At 42.4% G+C, this 16,971-nt stretch overlaps 1 long non-coding RNA gene across 1 annotated transcript; it reads right to left on the bottom strand.

The window, feature by feature from the left end:
* Window positions 1-7,266, bottom strand: LOC136764141 (uncharacterized). Its single transcript, XR_010821153.1, has 6 exons — window positions 7,188-7,266; window positions 4,092-4,272; window positions 3,700-3,723; window positions 2,606-2,650; window positions 2,204-2,258; window positions 1-1,002 (listed from the first exon to the last, which is right to left on the bottom strand). It is a non-coding gene; the product is annotated as an uncharacterized LOC136764141 (long non-coding RNA).
* Window positions 7,267-16,971: the final 9,705 nt, after the last annotated feature.

Here is a 16,971-nt window from a genome sequence, read left to right on the forward strand (position 1 = left end):
CTTTTTTATTATAAATCATATAATTTCAAAAATGTCATACCGGATAACAATGATAGATTTACAAATTATTTGACATTACTTTTTGTCAGCATAGAGAGGGTTATAAGTATTCATAGTTTGATCTCAACAAACATTCAGCCCAGAAAAAAAAAAAAAAAAACACAATTCATCTCACAAATTTGGGCTTTTCAATCGACACCAGCTCCACTCAAGGCATAGGCTTTGATAAAACAGTAGCAGTAAAACATCTTAAGATTTAAAAACACTAAATATTTTCAGCGCATTAACAATTTTTTAGGTTATACAGGAAACATATAAACATATGCCATTTAAAAAAAAAAATAACCGTCACAACTCATTTATGACATGAAGTCAAATCAATTCATTAACATTTCAACAGATTAAAAAGTATATTGAATGTTTTGATATCATAACATTTTAAATATATAGGATTTATGCTATTTTTGAACTTGGATTTATATATTCTCTTAAAACTTGCAAATGGCTTCATGGCATAAACATCTGACATCTCGTTTGTTATTTAAGGATATCCACACAGACAAAAATTTAATTAAAACTACAGAAATAATGTTATAAATATGTTATTGTGTTGTTAAAACATGTGTAAATCTGATGCCTACAAACTTAAAAATACTCCTAAAAACAATAAAAGTATAAGCAAGTCACTCCAGATAAGTGATTGTGTTCCAGTATGACAATAGTTTTAACTTATGAATCGGGCAATTACTTAATTTATATAAATGTATTACTTTTGATCTACAACTATTCAATGCCATCTTTCACATTAAATATACATTTTTTAAACAATATTATAAATGCTTTTTAAGTGTTGTCCAGTATGAGACAAGGTCAAATTATCAACATTTTAGGAGAGATTTACTAAACAGCCTGGGGGTCCTTCATAATCTGAATGATGCAATGTCCTGTCACATGGATAGCAAAATGCAATCTGATGTAAAAGTGCTCCTGAATGTCTGTTGTCTGGAATGACATTGGAAGAAATCCCAATATGGACACAAGTTTTATTTCCATGTAAAAATTAAATGAAATTAACAGTCTTTGCAATGTTTTTATACATTAAAGCTAACACAATTATGCCCAACTGTTTTATAGTTTTTTTTAATGAGTTTTTGTACCATTTTTGAATTTTCATTTTAGGTGTGGACAGTTATCCGGTATGACATTTTGGATGATTGGAGATTAATAGCTCCTAAAATTTTAAATACTCATGAAAAATACTCCTATGAGTGAATAAAGATTGGAGTGTTGAGACATATTATTCAGTTTTAATAACAAATAAATACATATAATATTTGTAATATGCATGGGACACCAAAATTCATGCATCACGTCATTTACCCATATAAGTTCTGAGCAGATATAAACAAAATTCAAGGGATTTCCTTTCAAATTATACCATCCATATGCATGTGATGCAAATATTTACATAGTGAAGGGCTTTTGAAATAGGGACAGTCCTTTTAGGAGGAAATTCCATTTTTTTAATGTCAGCTGAAGAGTTTAAAGAAGCATGTAAAGGCTTTGGAGGTAAAATAAATATATTGAATGTAAGTTTGTCTGTGATTCAAATTGTATCTGTTTTATTGATTTGTTCATTGCTTAAATTGTTTTGGTAAGTAACAAGTAGCCACACAACTATTGTATGGATTTAAATGCAAACAAATTAAAATGGTCTTAATTCTAAAGTTAGAATATTAAATAAATTAATATGTGCATCAGTATGTGTGCGTGTGTATCAGTCTGTGTGTGTCTATTAATATGTGTATCAGTATGTGTGCATTTGTATCAGTATGTTTGTGTGTATATCAGAATGTCTGTGTGTTTGTTAACATGTGTCAGTATGTTGCGTGTGCATGGGCATGCATTTTGAGTCCATGTGTTGTGAGGGGTGCATATTTTGTCAAGTGGGTGGGGTACGTGTAGTTATCAGGCAGGGGGGATCCAAGGGGTGTGAGCGTCCATATTAGAGTCCATATTACACATTTGTACCTGATACCCCCTGCTAAAACTAGTTTTTAAGTTTTTAGTGGACTAAAAATTATGAAAAGTGCATAACTAAAATGTGATTATATCTCATAGACATTTTAGTTGACGTGACTAAGACTATGACTAAATCAAAACCTGATGACTAAGTTCAAACTGGAGCTCAGTTCAGTTTTACCTTGAGGTGGAGGGGTGGTAGAAACCGCAGGGTCTGTAGTCATGTTGGGCTGGTCCTGTAAACAGACGGACAGGAGATTGTGATTATATTACCTATTATAGTACAGCAGATAGACAAAGGGATGGGACGGTATATGGTATAACCTGAAGCCAAAATACTGCAGTAACCAGCTATATTTTAGAGAATAAAATCATGTGCTTAATTTGTTTCATATCCAAAACACATCCATGCAGGTGATTGAATATGGTGTGCGAGTTGGAAAAGATCTTCGGGCATTTAGCCAAGACACAAGACATGATATACCATCCTTCCTTAGTTCATACAATATCAATATATGTGTAATGAGTTGCAGCATTTTACATGAAAAATGGTTGATATAATATTATTGTAACTGGTAAATACCTCTTGTTGGTTCAGGGGTTGTAAACTCCTTCTCGAATGATATGCCTAAAATGGTTCACACAGGATTAATGGGTTGGTCTAAGCTTTGCAGAAACAATGTGCAACACACAAACTACACAGATCTCCTCTCTACATTTCAGGGGTGTAGACGACCCCAGTAGACATATGTACAGTGAGGGGAAAAAAGTATTTGATCCCCTGCTGATTTTGTACGTTTGCCCACTGACAAAGAAATGATCAGTCTATAATTTTAATGGTAGTTGTATTTTAACAGTGAGAGACAGAATAACTGCTAAGGGGACAGGACAACTGCACCGCATCAAAGGGACGATGGACGGGGCCATGTACCGTCAAATCTTGGGTGAGAACCTCCTTCCCTCAGCCAGGGCATTGAAAATGGGTCGTGGATGGGTATTCCAGCATGACTCCCTTTAAGAGAGTGCTCCTAATCTCAGCTCGTTACCTGTATAAAAGACACCTGGGAGCCAGAAATCTTGCTGATTGATAGGGGATCAAATACTTATATCCTTCATTAACATGCAAATAAATTTATAACTTTTTTGAAATCCGTTTTTCTGGATTTTTTTGTTGTTATTCTGTCTCTCACTGTTAAAATACACCAACCATTAAAATTATAGACTGATCATTTCTTTGTCAGTGGGCAAACGTACAAAATCAGCAGGGGATCAAATACTTTTTTCCCCTCACTGTAGTAGAAGGTCATAGTGTTAATTGTGGCCTAAACTCACTTTACTAAGGGAACAATCACTTGGCAATGGGGAACCCCCCTCACTAGGTAGAATGGGCCTATCTAGTAGTGGAGGAGGGATGCTAAGCAGGGAATGCTGGGAAGTGTGATTGTTGCCAGACACTCATGCTTGGAAAGGTAGACGTCAGGTTCAAGGTGCCAACTGTCCTCTTCCTGAACATCAATTTAAAACCCCATTATGTTTTCTTTTCGCTGGGTGTAATGCAAAATGACTATCCTGGCATTTCATAAGCTGTTTCAAATCACAAACCTGCAGTCTAGAAGGTGACAAGAGTGGTTTACTGCTTTAATGCTATTAAATGAGATTCAGTACATTTGTACTTACTATCTTGATCCCTGGCTGCAGCTCCTGGGAATTAAAAAAAGAAAAGAAAAGATTAACAAAGTGAGATTCACATGGTTTTCCTTATGTAGCTCTTCACCAGAAAAGGGGAGATATCATATGTATGATTGTGGCAGTGAGCCTGTTCTCCCCGTCTCCTCCCAAATCCCGTAAGTGTAAGTGTAAGTCTGTTGCCCTGCGATGGCCTGGCATCCCTTGGAGGGTATCCCCTGCCTTGCACCCTGTGCCTGCTGGGTCAGGCTCCATCTCTTCACAGCCCTGTATTGGATTAAGTGCACAATTAAAATGGAGGGATGGATTGAGACATGCTGTCGTGCAGTACTTCCCAAACAGTGAGTCAAACATTTGAGCCACCAAAAGGACCACTGCTTTACCTTCCATAGTTTTTTCTTTGTCCTTGGATTCACATCTTAAATCCTTGTCAGATCTCCATTTGACATAAGTTGAGGAGATGTTACAGAGGTCTGAAGAGTTCTTGATTGTGCACAATGGATCAGTAGCCTCCCCTTATTACAAAGCATTGCTCAGCTACAATTTGCTCTATCAGGTATTTATCTGTGGAGAAAAGCAGTTAATGGTGTCATCAGAAAAAAAAGCATCTTGTTTTAGTCTTCAGTTATAGGAATTTATAGCCTAGAACAGATGAAGGAGCCCTGCTTTAAATAATGACACTAACACTCAAACAGATCAGTATTTCAGTAGAATGAGTATGTATTTTACCTGCTGTATCTTTACCTTCTGAACCTGAGGCAGATCTTAAAAGTACGAGAAGAAACCATCTTGTGATGAAAAATTGTAGACACTTGTGCAATGTACCTTATTTCAGTTTCAGAATGATATATTTCTGTGTGAGCAATGGTATCTGTCTCCTAGCCCTCCTGCCCACCTGCTTGCTTCCCTCTCCATATATTGGGGACAAAGTTAGTTTCTACTTGTCAGTTATACAATTTAAAGTTCTGTTTCCTCTTAGTGGATCCACATCAGGTCTTTCTTCTTTTGTCTGAGAACTCAGGTGCACCTGTGCATGTGAAAAGTATTGTGCCTTAGAACTGAAACTTCTCCCTTTTAACGTTCAGGAATTTGCATTTAATGAAAAGAATTTCAGCACTGTGTGTAAAGTCATCATTGTATATACATTGATAAACAGCAGTGGAGGAAATGTTGCATTGTTACCTTTTGAGCTGGAAGCACAGTTCAAAATGGGATCGGTGATGATCGATTTAGCAGTGAGCGATGGTGTAAATTAAAAACGAGACCAAGCAGATAGCAATTAACTTATTTTTTATGTCGAGAATTAATTTAATATCGCAGCACTGTACTTTACTGTATTCTATCTCTGAACAAAGAGAGTACCATATCTAGGAATTTATACTGAAGAAGTTTTACTGCTATCTATCGGGCAAACTCTAGAATGGAATGGGGTAGCAGAATAATGAATACAATTGAACAGAAAGCCACAACATTTCCCCCTTTTGTAAAATAAGTAATCTAGAACATTAACAGTACAATTTGAAGGTAAACATAAAAAGTAAGCATTTGAAGACTAAGAATTATAATGTAACAGATCATAACATCAGATACACTTTACATTTTCAAGAACAGGTAGAGCTCAGTTCAGAATCCTGCTAAGGTTTAAGCAGATACATAGTCCTGTAACCAAACAGGTTTTTGTCTAATCCGTGGTGTTCTGGGACATTGTAGAGGATCAGGAGGAGTCAGCGAAGCAGGATGAGTGTCCTGTGTGTTTGCGGTAGGAAATGGGCAGCCGGTGAGATTGAGGACATATCACTTGCAGCCTTCCTCTAGCATGTATGTGCCTGTCCAATTTTCTTTTTAATTTCCAGTTGTGTGCCAAATTTGGGGTGTCCTTTAGGCACATGGAACGGCGTTTTTACATGCACCCTCTCAGAACGAAGGAGGGCGTGTGACACATCTGGCATCAGTATACATTTTCATTTTGTGTTCTTGCGGTTTAATTCTGTTGCAGACCTACACTTTATTTTTTTCACATTTGACTGAAAGAGTGGTACACCAGTGGCTGCATGTGGTGTAGCACGGTAGGTTTGCAGTAGTTCAGAGAGAGCAGATTTCCAATGCAGGGAGTGACACAGACATTTTAACATTTTGCTTTAGCACTCTATAAACGCACTCGATCATGCCGTTTGCAGCTGGGTGGTAGACTGAGACTTGTGATGTTTGATGTTAAGGCAGCAAAGTCAGCAGATGTAAATTGAGCTCCTATGTTCGTGAGCTCTGGATTCCAAAGACTGAAGACCATTGAAAGGAACAAAGTGACATCTGTAGTCATAACGTTAGCAGAGACAGGAACTTCAGGCCACCCATCGATGAGGATGATCACATAGCGGCCCATTTGTCTTATTCAAAGGCTATATATCTATGGCAAGCTTGTGCCAAGGTCTGGCAGATAAACAGGTTCAAGCAGAGCAGGATGAGGCATTGCAGTTTTTGTCATTGGACAGACAGGGCAAACAGGACTGTATGGTCGCAGTTACATACATTTCTGCATTTTTGGCCACCTGTAAAATTCTCTTAAAATTCTCTTCTCGTGGGTCAGAGCAACCATTATAGAGTGCAAAGAGATAGGTACAATTAGATGTGTGCCTCTTTACACAAGTGAGTCTTTGAAAGTTCATGTCTCAGGCGAAAGTAGGGAGTAAGAACAAGTAAGGAGCTGTATAGTTTTCAGACCCCAGACAGTAGACCATGTCATAATCAAACCACAGAAGTCTGGCAGACCAGCTCTCCATACGCATTCCAGTGCAACCCAAGCCTTATTGAGCTGGGTTGCATTACTGGGGCAGTGGGAGCACTTGTGGACAGAGGGAGCAGTACAGCATTTCCCCCAATTCCCGCCTTGAATGAAGGCGCTGAAGTTCGGGCTGTTTACTTGAATGTCCCGAGTAACATGTGCATTCTCACGATACTGAATCCCATGGACGTGCAGAGGTGTGGGCAGCGGTTGCACGAGTCACTGCCCCTTTTCATTCCCTTGCCCTTTTTTCTCCGAAGTGCCCCATTTGTCCCGATCGCACCTCCCCCGATCCATGCCACGATCTGCAACTGGGAAGTTGGAATGCACTTCGCCAGCACCCCCCACTCCCCAGACCCCACTTTGTCAGCACCACGTCACCCCCCCTTCCCACAGGACCAAAGTGCCCCATTAGATTGTGCATGTTACTGCTGGATCCTTTTATTTTGTGAATATAAAAACAATATTCTCAATTAAACGCCATACATCGGTTATACAAAATGCTAATACAGGTAAGTATACAAAAACATTACCTTTAAAAAATGTATGATTACTTAATTGCATCAAACAGATTAACTACATTCAATAGCCATGCAACCCATGTAACAATCAGGTCAGCTGTTTATCTACACAGTGTAACAAAAATACACCATGAAATTACAAAATATCAACAGAAACCAACTGTAACAAAATGACTTACAAGCAAAGCTTCCCCAGGGTTTAACACGAGCAGACGGAGGGAGACTGCAAAAGACGAGTTGAAAAGATGCTCTCTCTATTACTTCTGTGTAAAATGTCCGATTACACTTTGACCTTGCAACATGACCAAAGGCAACCAATCAGAAAATACTTAGAACTAGGCAAGAATACTGCAGGTTGCAACAAATAGCAATTGTCAAAAGGGACCACTAGGTGGTGCTAACCCTGAAATAGATATCCTTTCATGGATATCTTGGTGACCTTAAGTTTAAGTTTCCTTACCTTTCCATCAGTGTCAGGAGTGGCTTTATTATTATTTCTTATGTAATCCCACTTATCCACACGGTACTTTTAATAGGTGCCACACCGTACTAGGGGAGAGATATGGGACCTGGGTCCTTTTAGATGTGTTGACTGGTGAAAGCAGTTGAGATAGTGGCATTAAAGCAATCAACACAATTGCATAGAGAAAAAGGGATTATTAGGGTGTGAAAAAAAACATAGCGCGGTGCCTCCACTAGCATGGGTTAACGATACAACTGGGCACAGTTAATTACCATACTAGAAAAATGTGGATCAGAAACAAACGTGGTAAGCAGTGTAAATTATTATAACTCCCCAACCTCTAATTTTCACTTAAAATAAACAACAATAATTATGGCAAAACAAATATTACATTTATTTAGTTGAATTTGAGAAGGAAATGGTTAGAATTGTGTATCTTGCAGACAATTTGCAAACAACCAGACTTTTCTTTCAATCGACCCTTTTTTCAATTTTACATGCACACGAGATACATTCTTTCACAAACACAATTTTTTTTTCGGATATATGTGGTACCACCTTTTAAGAGCTCGATATTAATCTAGGGATCCCAACTCAAAATAATAATAATAATAATAATAAAGTACAAGTCCTGGAGGCGTTTTTCAAAAATAAAGAAAATGTGTCTTTTGAAAAAAATAACCATCCAAGCAAAAGTGTAAGTCCAGAAAATAATGTTCCCTTTTTTCTCTAGGTTCCCAAAAAAAGTTTGTTTTGAAATCAAATGTCTTTTAATCAGAAATGCGGCCCCTCGATTTTACATGTGAACCGTGAGGGAAAAAAAAAAAAGTTTCTTCGCTTCAGTGAAAAATATATTTACACAGTACCAAAATGAAATCTTAATTTTTCTTCCAAATTAAGGGAAGTTCTCTAACTTTGGTTTTCAGGTGAATAACTTGTTGTACTCACGACCTCTCCCTTTTTCCTCTCCAACTCCGCTTCTGGAGACTTTGTTCTGCTTTCGTGGTCTTTTCCCTTCTCTCCAGGTCAGGCCGAGGCTGAAACGCTTGGCTCCCGGGCAGAGACTCTCCAAGCCGCTCATTTTCTGTTTCTATTTTTGTCCAGCTCGTCTCCTCTCTCTCCACCGACTCCCCAGTCACTCCCTTTCACCCTCAAAAAAAACTCTGTCCACCCCCCAATGTGCGCCCCACAATGTTGTTGTGCTGCACTCTTTTCTGTCCCCTCCAACAACAAAAACAAACTGGCAGGTTCTGGACTAATAACACAAATACCTTTACTTTTAGTTAGCTATTTTAATTATTACCTAATTACCTAATTACCTAAACCCTTGAGCCTGGCTTGACCAGGGGGTTACACTTATATACTTACAAAATAAGAGCAATACAAAGTGAAATAATACAATGCAGTTCAAGGCACATTATATTTTACAAATTCAAATTACACAAGTATATTCAAGATGTACAGTAAACAGTATATAAGGTCTTACATCCTACATGGTAAAAGCTGATAAGTGCAGTTAAGATGTTAAGTCACAGTCAAGGACCAGTCTATGCTCAGTCAAAGGAAGCATATGGGTAATCAAAATAAATACTAGTACTAGTAATGGAAAGCAAGAAGTATGACAAAATGTTGTATAAGTGCTATCTAACTTGGATTTAAAGGATTAATATTACAAGTACTGTCTGAAAATATGTGTCTTGAGTAATCTCTGGAAGAAGGTCAGGGACTGTTTTGAGTTCAGTGGGAAGGTCGTTCCACCACTTAGGGGCCAGGGATGAGAAGGAGTGGGCTCTGGAGGAAGGGGAGTGGAGAGGAGGCAGAGTTAGTCTTATGGCACCAGAAGACTGCAGCGGTCTGGAGGCAATGTACGGAGACACGAGGGTCTGAAGGTAACTCTAGACAGCGGTAGGTGAGGGTCAGTGTCTTGAACTGAATGTGTGCCAGGATGGAGAGCCAGTAGAAGGAGCGGAGCAGCATGTGCTAATCGCGGCAGAGAGAATACCAGACGAGCTGGAGTGGGCGGGTAGTAGTTGCAGGCAGGCCGGCCAGGAGGGAGTTGCAGTAGTCCAGGCAGGAGAGGACTAGTGACTGGATGAGCAGCTGAGTCAAGTAGCTGGTGATTGGTGAGGAAGGGTCAAATTCAGCAAATGTTGCTCAGGAAGAATCTGCAGGTGTGTGTAAACATGGTGATGTGCCAAATGTAGGAGAGCACAGGATCAAGGGTGACTCCTAGATTCTTAGCGGAAGAGTGAGAGAGTTGTAGACTCCAAGGGGATTGAGATGGACAGGTCAGCAGAAGGTGAATAGGTGGGGGGGGATCAGATTTAGAGAGGTTGAGCTTGAGGTGCATCCAAGCAGAGATAGCAGACAAACAGGAAGAGATGCGAGAGGGGATGCGAGGGTCAGGAGGGAAAAGACAGGAAGATTTGGGCATCATCAGCATAGCAATGGTAAGAGAAACCATGGGATGCAATGAGGGGGCCCAAGTAGCGAGTGTAGAGGGAGAACAGGAGGGGGCCCAGGACGAAGCCTTGGGGTACGCCTGTGAGGAGAGGTTGGCGGTGAATGAGGAACCTCGCCGTGTCACTTGGTAGGTCCAGTCGTCGAGGTAGAAGGAGAATCAGGTCAGAGGAGTCCCAGAGATTCCAAGGTCAGTGAGGCAGGAGAGGAGGATGGAGTGATCGATGGTGTCAAATGCTGCAGAGAGATCAAGGAGGATGAGGACTGAGGAGATGGAGGCCGTCTGAGCACAGCTGAGGGAGTCAGTGACTGCCAGGAGAGCCGTCTCAGTGGAGTGAGCTGTGCGGAAGCCGGATTGCAGAGGATCCAGGAGTGAGTGATGGGAAAGAAATGCAGAGAGCTGATGGTGGACAGCATGCTCGAGGGTCTTTGAGAGGATGGGGAGTAGGGAGACTGGGCGGTAGTTCGGAGCAGAGGTGGGGTCAAGGGCAGGTTTCTAGAGGAGTGGAATGATAGCAGCTTGTTTAAAAGCAGAGAAATCCAGCAGAGTGGGAGGTAGCCAGGAGCCCCTGCCCTTGTCACTCAGAACAGGTCCCTTCCCCCTTCCTGTTCTATAAAACGTGACGTCAGCGCAGGTTCATTCTCTTTTGCCAGGAGCAGGACTCCTGCGTGACCTTGCAACCCTTGGGCAGTGCTTCCTTTTTCAGATAACCAGGGTTGCTTTCGCAACCTATCGTTATCTTTCAAGTCGGAAGCACTGCCCAAGGGGGAGGGGTTACTATATAACAAAACCATCGCAAGGGAGGAGGCAGCGAGCTGATAAGGGAGCCTTCCTCGAGGCGCACTCCGAGGAACTGTGCCTGCTGAGTTGGTGTCAGGTGGCTCTTTTCTCGATTGACCCAAAGGCCCAATTCGGAGAGGCGGCCTAAAATCAGGTTTGTGTGGTACTAAACCTGCTCCCTCGAGTGAGAACAAACCAGCCAGTTGTTTAGATAATTGAGGATGTGGACCCCCTGGCAACACAAGAGGGCTAACACGATATCCATGCCCTTGAACAGCAAACTTGAACGCTCTGCCCTCAAAGGCGAAGTGGAGAAACTTATTGTGTGCCTGCGGAATGGGGATGTGAAAGTAAGCATCTTTCAGATCCACCGTGGTGAACCAGTCGCCGGGCTTGATGGCCTGGGACATGGTGCGCAGGTTGAGCATCTTGAAGCGCAGCACCTTGAGGTGGCAGTTCAGGTGCCTCAGATCCAAGATGGGGCAGAAAACGACGTCTTTTTTGGGCACAAGGAAGTATGGGGAATAGAATCCCTCGTGCTGCCCCGGAGGGGGCACTTCCCAGATTGCTCGCTTCTCCAGGAGAGCGGCGATTTCAACACGAAGCGTCGCACACTGCAACAGGTCCCTCACTCGCGTCCACACCATGCCTCGGAAGCGGGGTGGATGTGTTTGAAACTGTAGGGAGTAGCCAACTCTAGGGTGCGTGACAGCATCTCGGCAGGAAAGGGGCATCCATGAGGCAGGTCCTGTCCTGTCGTGCCTGGGACAGCCAGATGTGGCAGCACACCAGGGATCGCCCAGTCGCCCTTTCCCCAGGACACATCACTGTCACCAGCTGGTCAGCCACTGCCGCTATCTCCGAGATAGGGGGCAGGGTTGGTGATGCACTATCATGCTCCGGGGGCTCGCCCGCTGGGCCAAATACAGGGCCAGCAGGCTCTCAGTGTTTCTGATGCAGGCCGCTTGGGCTCCTGCCTCAGACGCCCTCCGGAGCAGCGTCTCCATCACATGACACTGCCTACTGGGGCAGGCCAGGTCGCGTGGCTCCGCGGACAGTGAAGGTAGGAAGACCAGCGTGGCTATGGTGGAATTTATCAGGGGGAAACTCACCAAGCCCGCTTCCGCTGCACCCTGCATCCTGGCATAAGCCTCCCCTCTCCTGGCTAGGGCGGGGTCTGTTGCAGGATGGTCCCAAGTGGCCCTCAGTTCCTCGAAGAGGTCAGGCAGCAGCGGAAGGGCCCGTGTGGGCCACTGCAAGCGCTGACCCCTCTCGAACCTGTAGTTCAGTGGATCAGGATCAGTGGGCCAGGGGACCTGGAGAGACTCCACATTCCTCTGAATCACCGCTCAGAACTTCCGGTCATGTCCCGGAGTAGCAGGAGGGGTGTCCTTGCTCAACGGAGGAGGAGGGGTGGGTGAGACCAGCTTCTCCTCCATGAGCTCCACCTCAAGCTCTGAGTCCGCGTGCAAACCCAGAGACAGGCGGTCCTCCTCCCAGGTAGCCTGTCTACTGCTCTTGTCCTGGGATGGAGCAGATAGACTCCCCACGGTGGAGCATCATGGTGTCAGGGGGGTGGTACCAGTTGTGCTGCCTACACAGATTTGGTCCATCCTGCTGTTTAGAGCATGGATGGCCTCATCACATTCCCTGTCCACATAGCCTGACGTCTGTCGCCCATGGCAGGGCGAGGAGGAGGCAAGTGACGACTCAGAAGAGGGGGAGGGAGCCCTGAGCATTGGAATCAAAAACGACCCTTATCTGGCCTGGCTTATTAGTGTGATACACCCCAAACATGGGTAGGTATTAACAAATAAGATTCTTTGCATAAAACATATGAAGTGGTCCCTCATTTCAGGTCTTCTCTCTAGTGAATGGCATAAGGGCGTAAGGAGCATTTTGGGGTTCGTTATGCTGTTCTCTAACTTTATGGACCTGGAGGACATCACGGCCTAGCAGGAGGAGAATCTGAGTATCTGGGTTGAGTGGAGGGATGAGGTGAGCAATAGATTTCAGATGAGGATGGTGACTGGCAGCCTCTGGATTTGGTATTTGGTATTTGGTACTGCAGCTTCCATCTAAAGGCTGAGCGATGAAGTCAGTAGCTCTTCTCCCACGCCTCTCAGTGACCGAAGCACATGTCCGTAGAGTATAAGGTCTGCACTTTTTGAGTGATCTATTACTCTGGTCGTCGAGTATTGCATACATTCTCACTGACCTGTTTGGGTTGGCTTTTAGGGTGCACTTTGATGAGGCAGATTTTTGAGCAGGAACGGGAGCTTTCACCTTCTCCGCAAACCTCAGTGTTAATGGCTAGTAATGATTCACTTTTCTCCTCCCCGCCATGCTTTGTGTCAGTGCCTTCTACTGTCCACGGTGCTGGTCCTGGATGAAGGGCTTTGATGTGTCTGCTGCTGTCAAACTCTTTGCACTGAACAGCTTGCCTTTTATACTGTTTCCTTAATTTTGCACCCGATTGTGTACAACTTTTTTTTTCTCAAATTGTGAGGCCCGTCACTGTCACCTTTTATCTTTGGTTTTCTAATTTCACATCCTGTTGTATTTATGTGCTGATTCTTTGTTGTTTTGCTAGAGATGCTTATAAACTACTTCAATATACTTACTTTCTCTTTCTGTATTGAGCAGAAGTGGCCTCTTGCTTTAGTTCCTTGAGTGCCAAGAAGAGGAAGAGCAGGGGGGCAGTATTTCAGCATTTCACATTGCTAAGAAGGTTGCACCAGGTTGCACTACTGGCGTAGTAGTGTCCCAGAGGTGGCTGGTGTGATCGTTTGAATCCTTAACACTTTTTTTTTTTTTTATTCAAACCCTTTCAGTGCTGGCAGTGTAATTGGTTTGTGAATATGGTCATGGTATTTGTAACTTGCTTTGAAGCTGGTCCAAATGAACTCTCCAGTAAGGCACACTCTCACACACACAGAAGACATGAATATGTAGCCTTCCACCAAACAGGGTGACTTTTTCATAAGGGGACAGAGACGTGCTTACTGTGTGTGGTGTGTCACTACTTAGTGGTCAGGACCAACACATTTTTCTGTAATGTTTGTTTGACATTCTCTGATTATGAGGATTCACCATTTGCAAAAGGGTGAGTTACTGTTTATATGAAAATAGAAAAGCATGAGGTTTGAGGCTGCTATTTGAGAGCTGTTGCTGGATGTCTGGCTGCTAATAATAAAAAAAAACATAGAAAGTCAAATTTAATAAAGAATTAGCAGGCCTACATCAACAGGAAGTAAATGAAATAATACTTTTTCTGAGCTTATTGAAGCAAATTCTGTACATTGGAAGATAAGGTATAGGGTACAGAGCCTACATGCTTACATGCTTTTCAAGATTCAGGAACAAACCATGGTAATTTCTTGGAACTTCTAATTTCACAGTCAATATTTGAACGGTTAATAGTTAAGCATTGCTGCCAGCAAAAAATCCAGGAAACTCAACTTTCCAGCAGTCGGGCAGTAAATTCAATGCAGCAGTAGCAACAGTAAGAGAAGTGAGTACTGTATTCATTATTATTTAAAATAATAAATTGTCTAAATTACACATTCATATATGATAGAAACATATTTCTAACTGTTGGCAACAAGTATGGGTGTATTGTGTAATACCAACAAACTTTGGAGTTGTAGGCATTCTTATGGGTTTTGTTCTTGTCGTTGTTGTAAACTATGTGATTTTAATTTCCAATAGTCTAGAGATTATTCCAGAAAAGTGGTCTGCACTGATACACTAGTTTCCTGTCTACCCCTGCCATGAACCCACAAAGCCAAGTCATGATCCTAACTCACTCACAACCTTCCAGGTCTGCCATTTTGTGGCCCATCTAGCCCTGTTGACAACAACAGCATTGACTAGGGGTCTCCCCTATTACCACAATGCCTAAACACACTTGTAGAAAAGCATGATTTTTTTTGTATTATTATTATTACAACAGATAAGTTATTGACGCCACTAACAGGAATGTGTGGTGGAAGTTTGTGTGTGGACAAGACGGACAGCCACCCAAAGCAGTCTGTCTCTGGGAAGTGGGAAGAGACGGGGAGAACAGGCCCACTCCGCACAGGCAGACACACCCAAGAGCAAGACACACATGACATCTCTCCTTTTCTGGTGAAGAGCTAGGAAATTATTTTTCTTCTTTTTTAACCAGGGACCGAAATAGTGAGTATAAATGTACTGCATCTCATTTAATAGCATTAAAGCAGAAAACCACTCTATCACCTTCTAGTCAGCAGGCTTGTGATTGGAAGCTGCTGATGAAATGCCAGGACAGTCATTTTGCATCACACCCAGAACAAAAATAACATGGGGTTTTAAATGGACTTTCAGGAGGAGGACAGCCGCCACCTTGAGCCTGACTTCCACCTTCCCAAGCATGAGTGTCTGGCAACAATCTCACTTCCCAGCATTCCCTGCTTAGCATCCCTCCCCCACTGCTAGATAGGCCCATTCTACCTAGTAGGGGGGGGGGGGGGTTCCCATGACCAGGTGATTGTTCCCTTAGTCAAGTGAGTTTAGGGCACAATTAACACTATGACCTTCTACTACATATGTCTACTGGGGTCGTCCACACCCCTGAAATGGAGAGAGGAGATCTGTGTAGTAGTTTGTGTGTTGCACATTGTTTCTGCAAAGCTTTGACCAACCCATTCATCCTGTGTGAACCATTTTAGGCATATCATTCGAGAAGGAGTTTACAACCCCTGAACCAACAAGAGGTAATTACCAGATACAATAATATTATATCAACCATTTTTCATGTGTGAAAAACTGTATAAGTTCAAAATCATTACAAGTATATTTATATTGTATGAATTTGGGAAGGATGGTATATCAGTTTCATGGTGTCTTGGCTAAATGCCTGAAGATCTTTTCCAACTCGCAAACCATATTCCATCTCCTGCATGGATGTGTTGTGGATATGAAACAAATTATTTTATTTTATTTTATTCTCTAAAATCTAGCTGATCTATAGAGAGATAAACTGCATGATTTGTAATGTGATATCTGGGTTACTGCAGTATTTTGGCTTCAGGTAATACCGTACATGGTACCATTCTTAGAACCCATTACCTATTCCCCGGACCAATGTTTTTTCTATGAACGTTAACAATAATGAAAATTACTTATTAATGATCAAAACATGTATCCGTTACTATTAACAATAACTAACAAACATTGTATAATGATAACAAAATGGTAATTAAAATAAAATAAAGTGAATCAACATTCCATTATATCGTTATGCCTGTATCGTTCAGTCTGTATCAGTCAGAAGGATGTGTTACCATTCGTACAGAGTGTTGAGTGAGGTCTGCGATCACGGCACCAGCAGCTGGTGCAACAGTCCGCCATTTACAATTATTTTTCTGTTATTATTATTTATTTATTAGCAGACTCCCTTATCCAGGGCGACTTACAAAACATAAGCGCAATACAAAATGCAAAAATATAGTGCAGTTCAAGGCATAAGATATTACAAATTCAAATTTACATAATACAGTGCAATTCAAACCATTATACATTTTACAAATTCCAATTTACACAAGTGAATACAATATATGAGGTCTTACATCCTGGATTGTAAAAGCTGATAAGTGCAGACAGGATGTTAGGTCACAGTCAAGGGACAAGGGAAAGGGAGCAATGGGGAAATCAAAATAAACAATATGACTACTAGTAATGCAAAGCAAGAAGTATGACAAAACGTTATATATGTGCAATCTTACAATAAAGTAAATGGCTAAATTACAAGTACTGTCTGAAAAGATGCATCTTGAGTAAGCACCGGAAGGAGGTCAAAGACTCTGCCATTTTGACTTCAGTGGGAAGGTCGTTCCACCACTTATGGGCCAGGGATGAGAAGGAGTGGCTCTGGAGGAAGGAGAGTGGAGAGGAGGCAGAGTTAGTCTTCTGGCGCTGGAAGAGCGCAGTGGTCTGGAGGGGATGTATGGAGAGACGAGTGACTGAAGGTAGCTTGGTGCAGTGTGGTCGAGACAGCGGTAGGTGAGGGTCAAAGTCTTGAACTGAATGCGTGCCGCTATCGGGAGCCAGTGGAGGCAGCGGAGCAGTGGAGTAGCATGTGCGAATCGTGGCAGAGAGACACCAGACGAACCGCAGAGTTCTGGATGAGCTGGAGCGGGCGTGTAGTAGTTGCAGGCAGGCCGGCCAGGAGGGAGTTGCAGTAGTCCAGGCGGGAGAGGACCGGTGACTTTACGAGGAGCTGAGTCGAGTAGTC

The sequence above is a fragment of the Amia ocellicauda genome, chromosome 12 (assembly GCF_036373705.1).
Source record: "Amia ocellicauda isolate fAmiCal2 chromosome 12, fAmiCal2.hap1, whole genome shotgun sequence".
In the NCBI taxonomy this organism is placed as follows: Eukaryota; Metazoa; Chordata; class Actinopteri; order Amiiformes; family Amiidae; genus Amia; species Amia ocellicauda.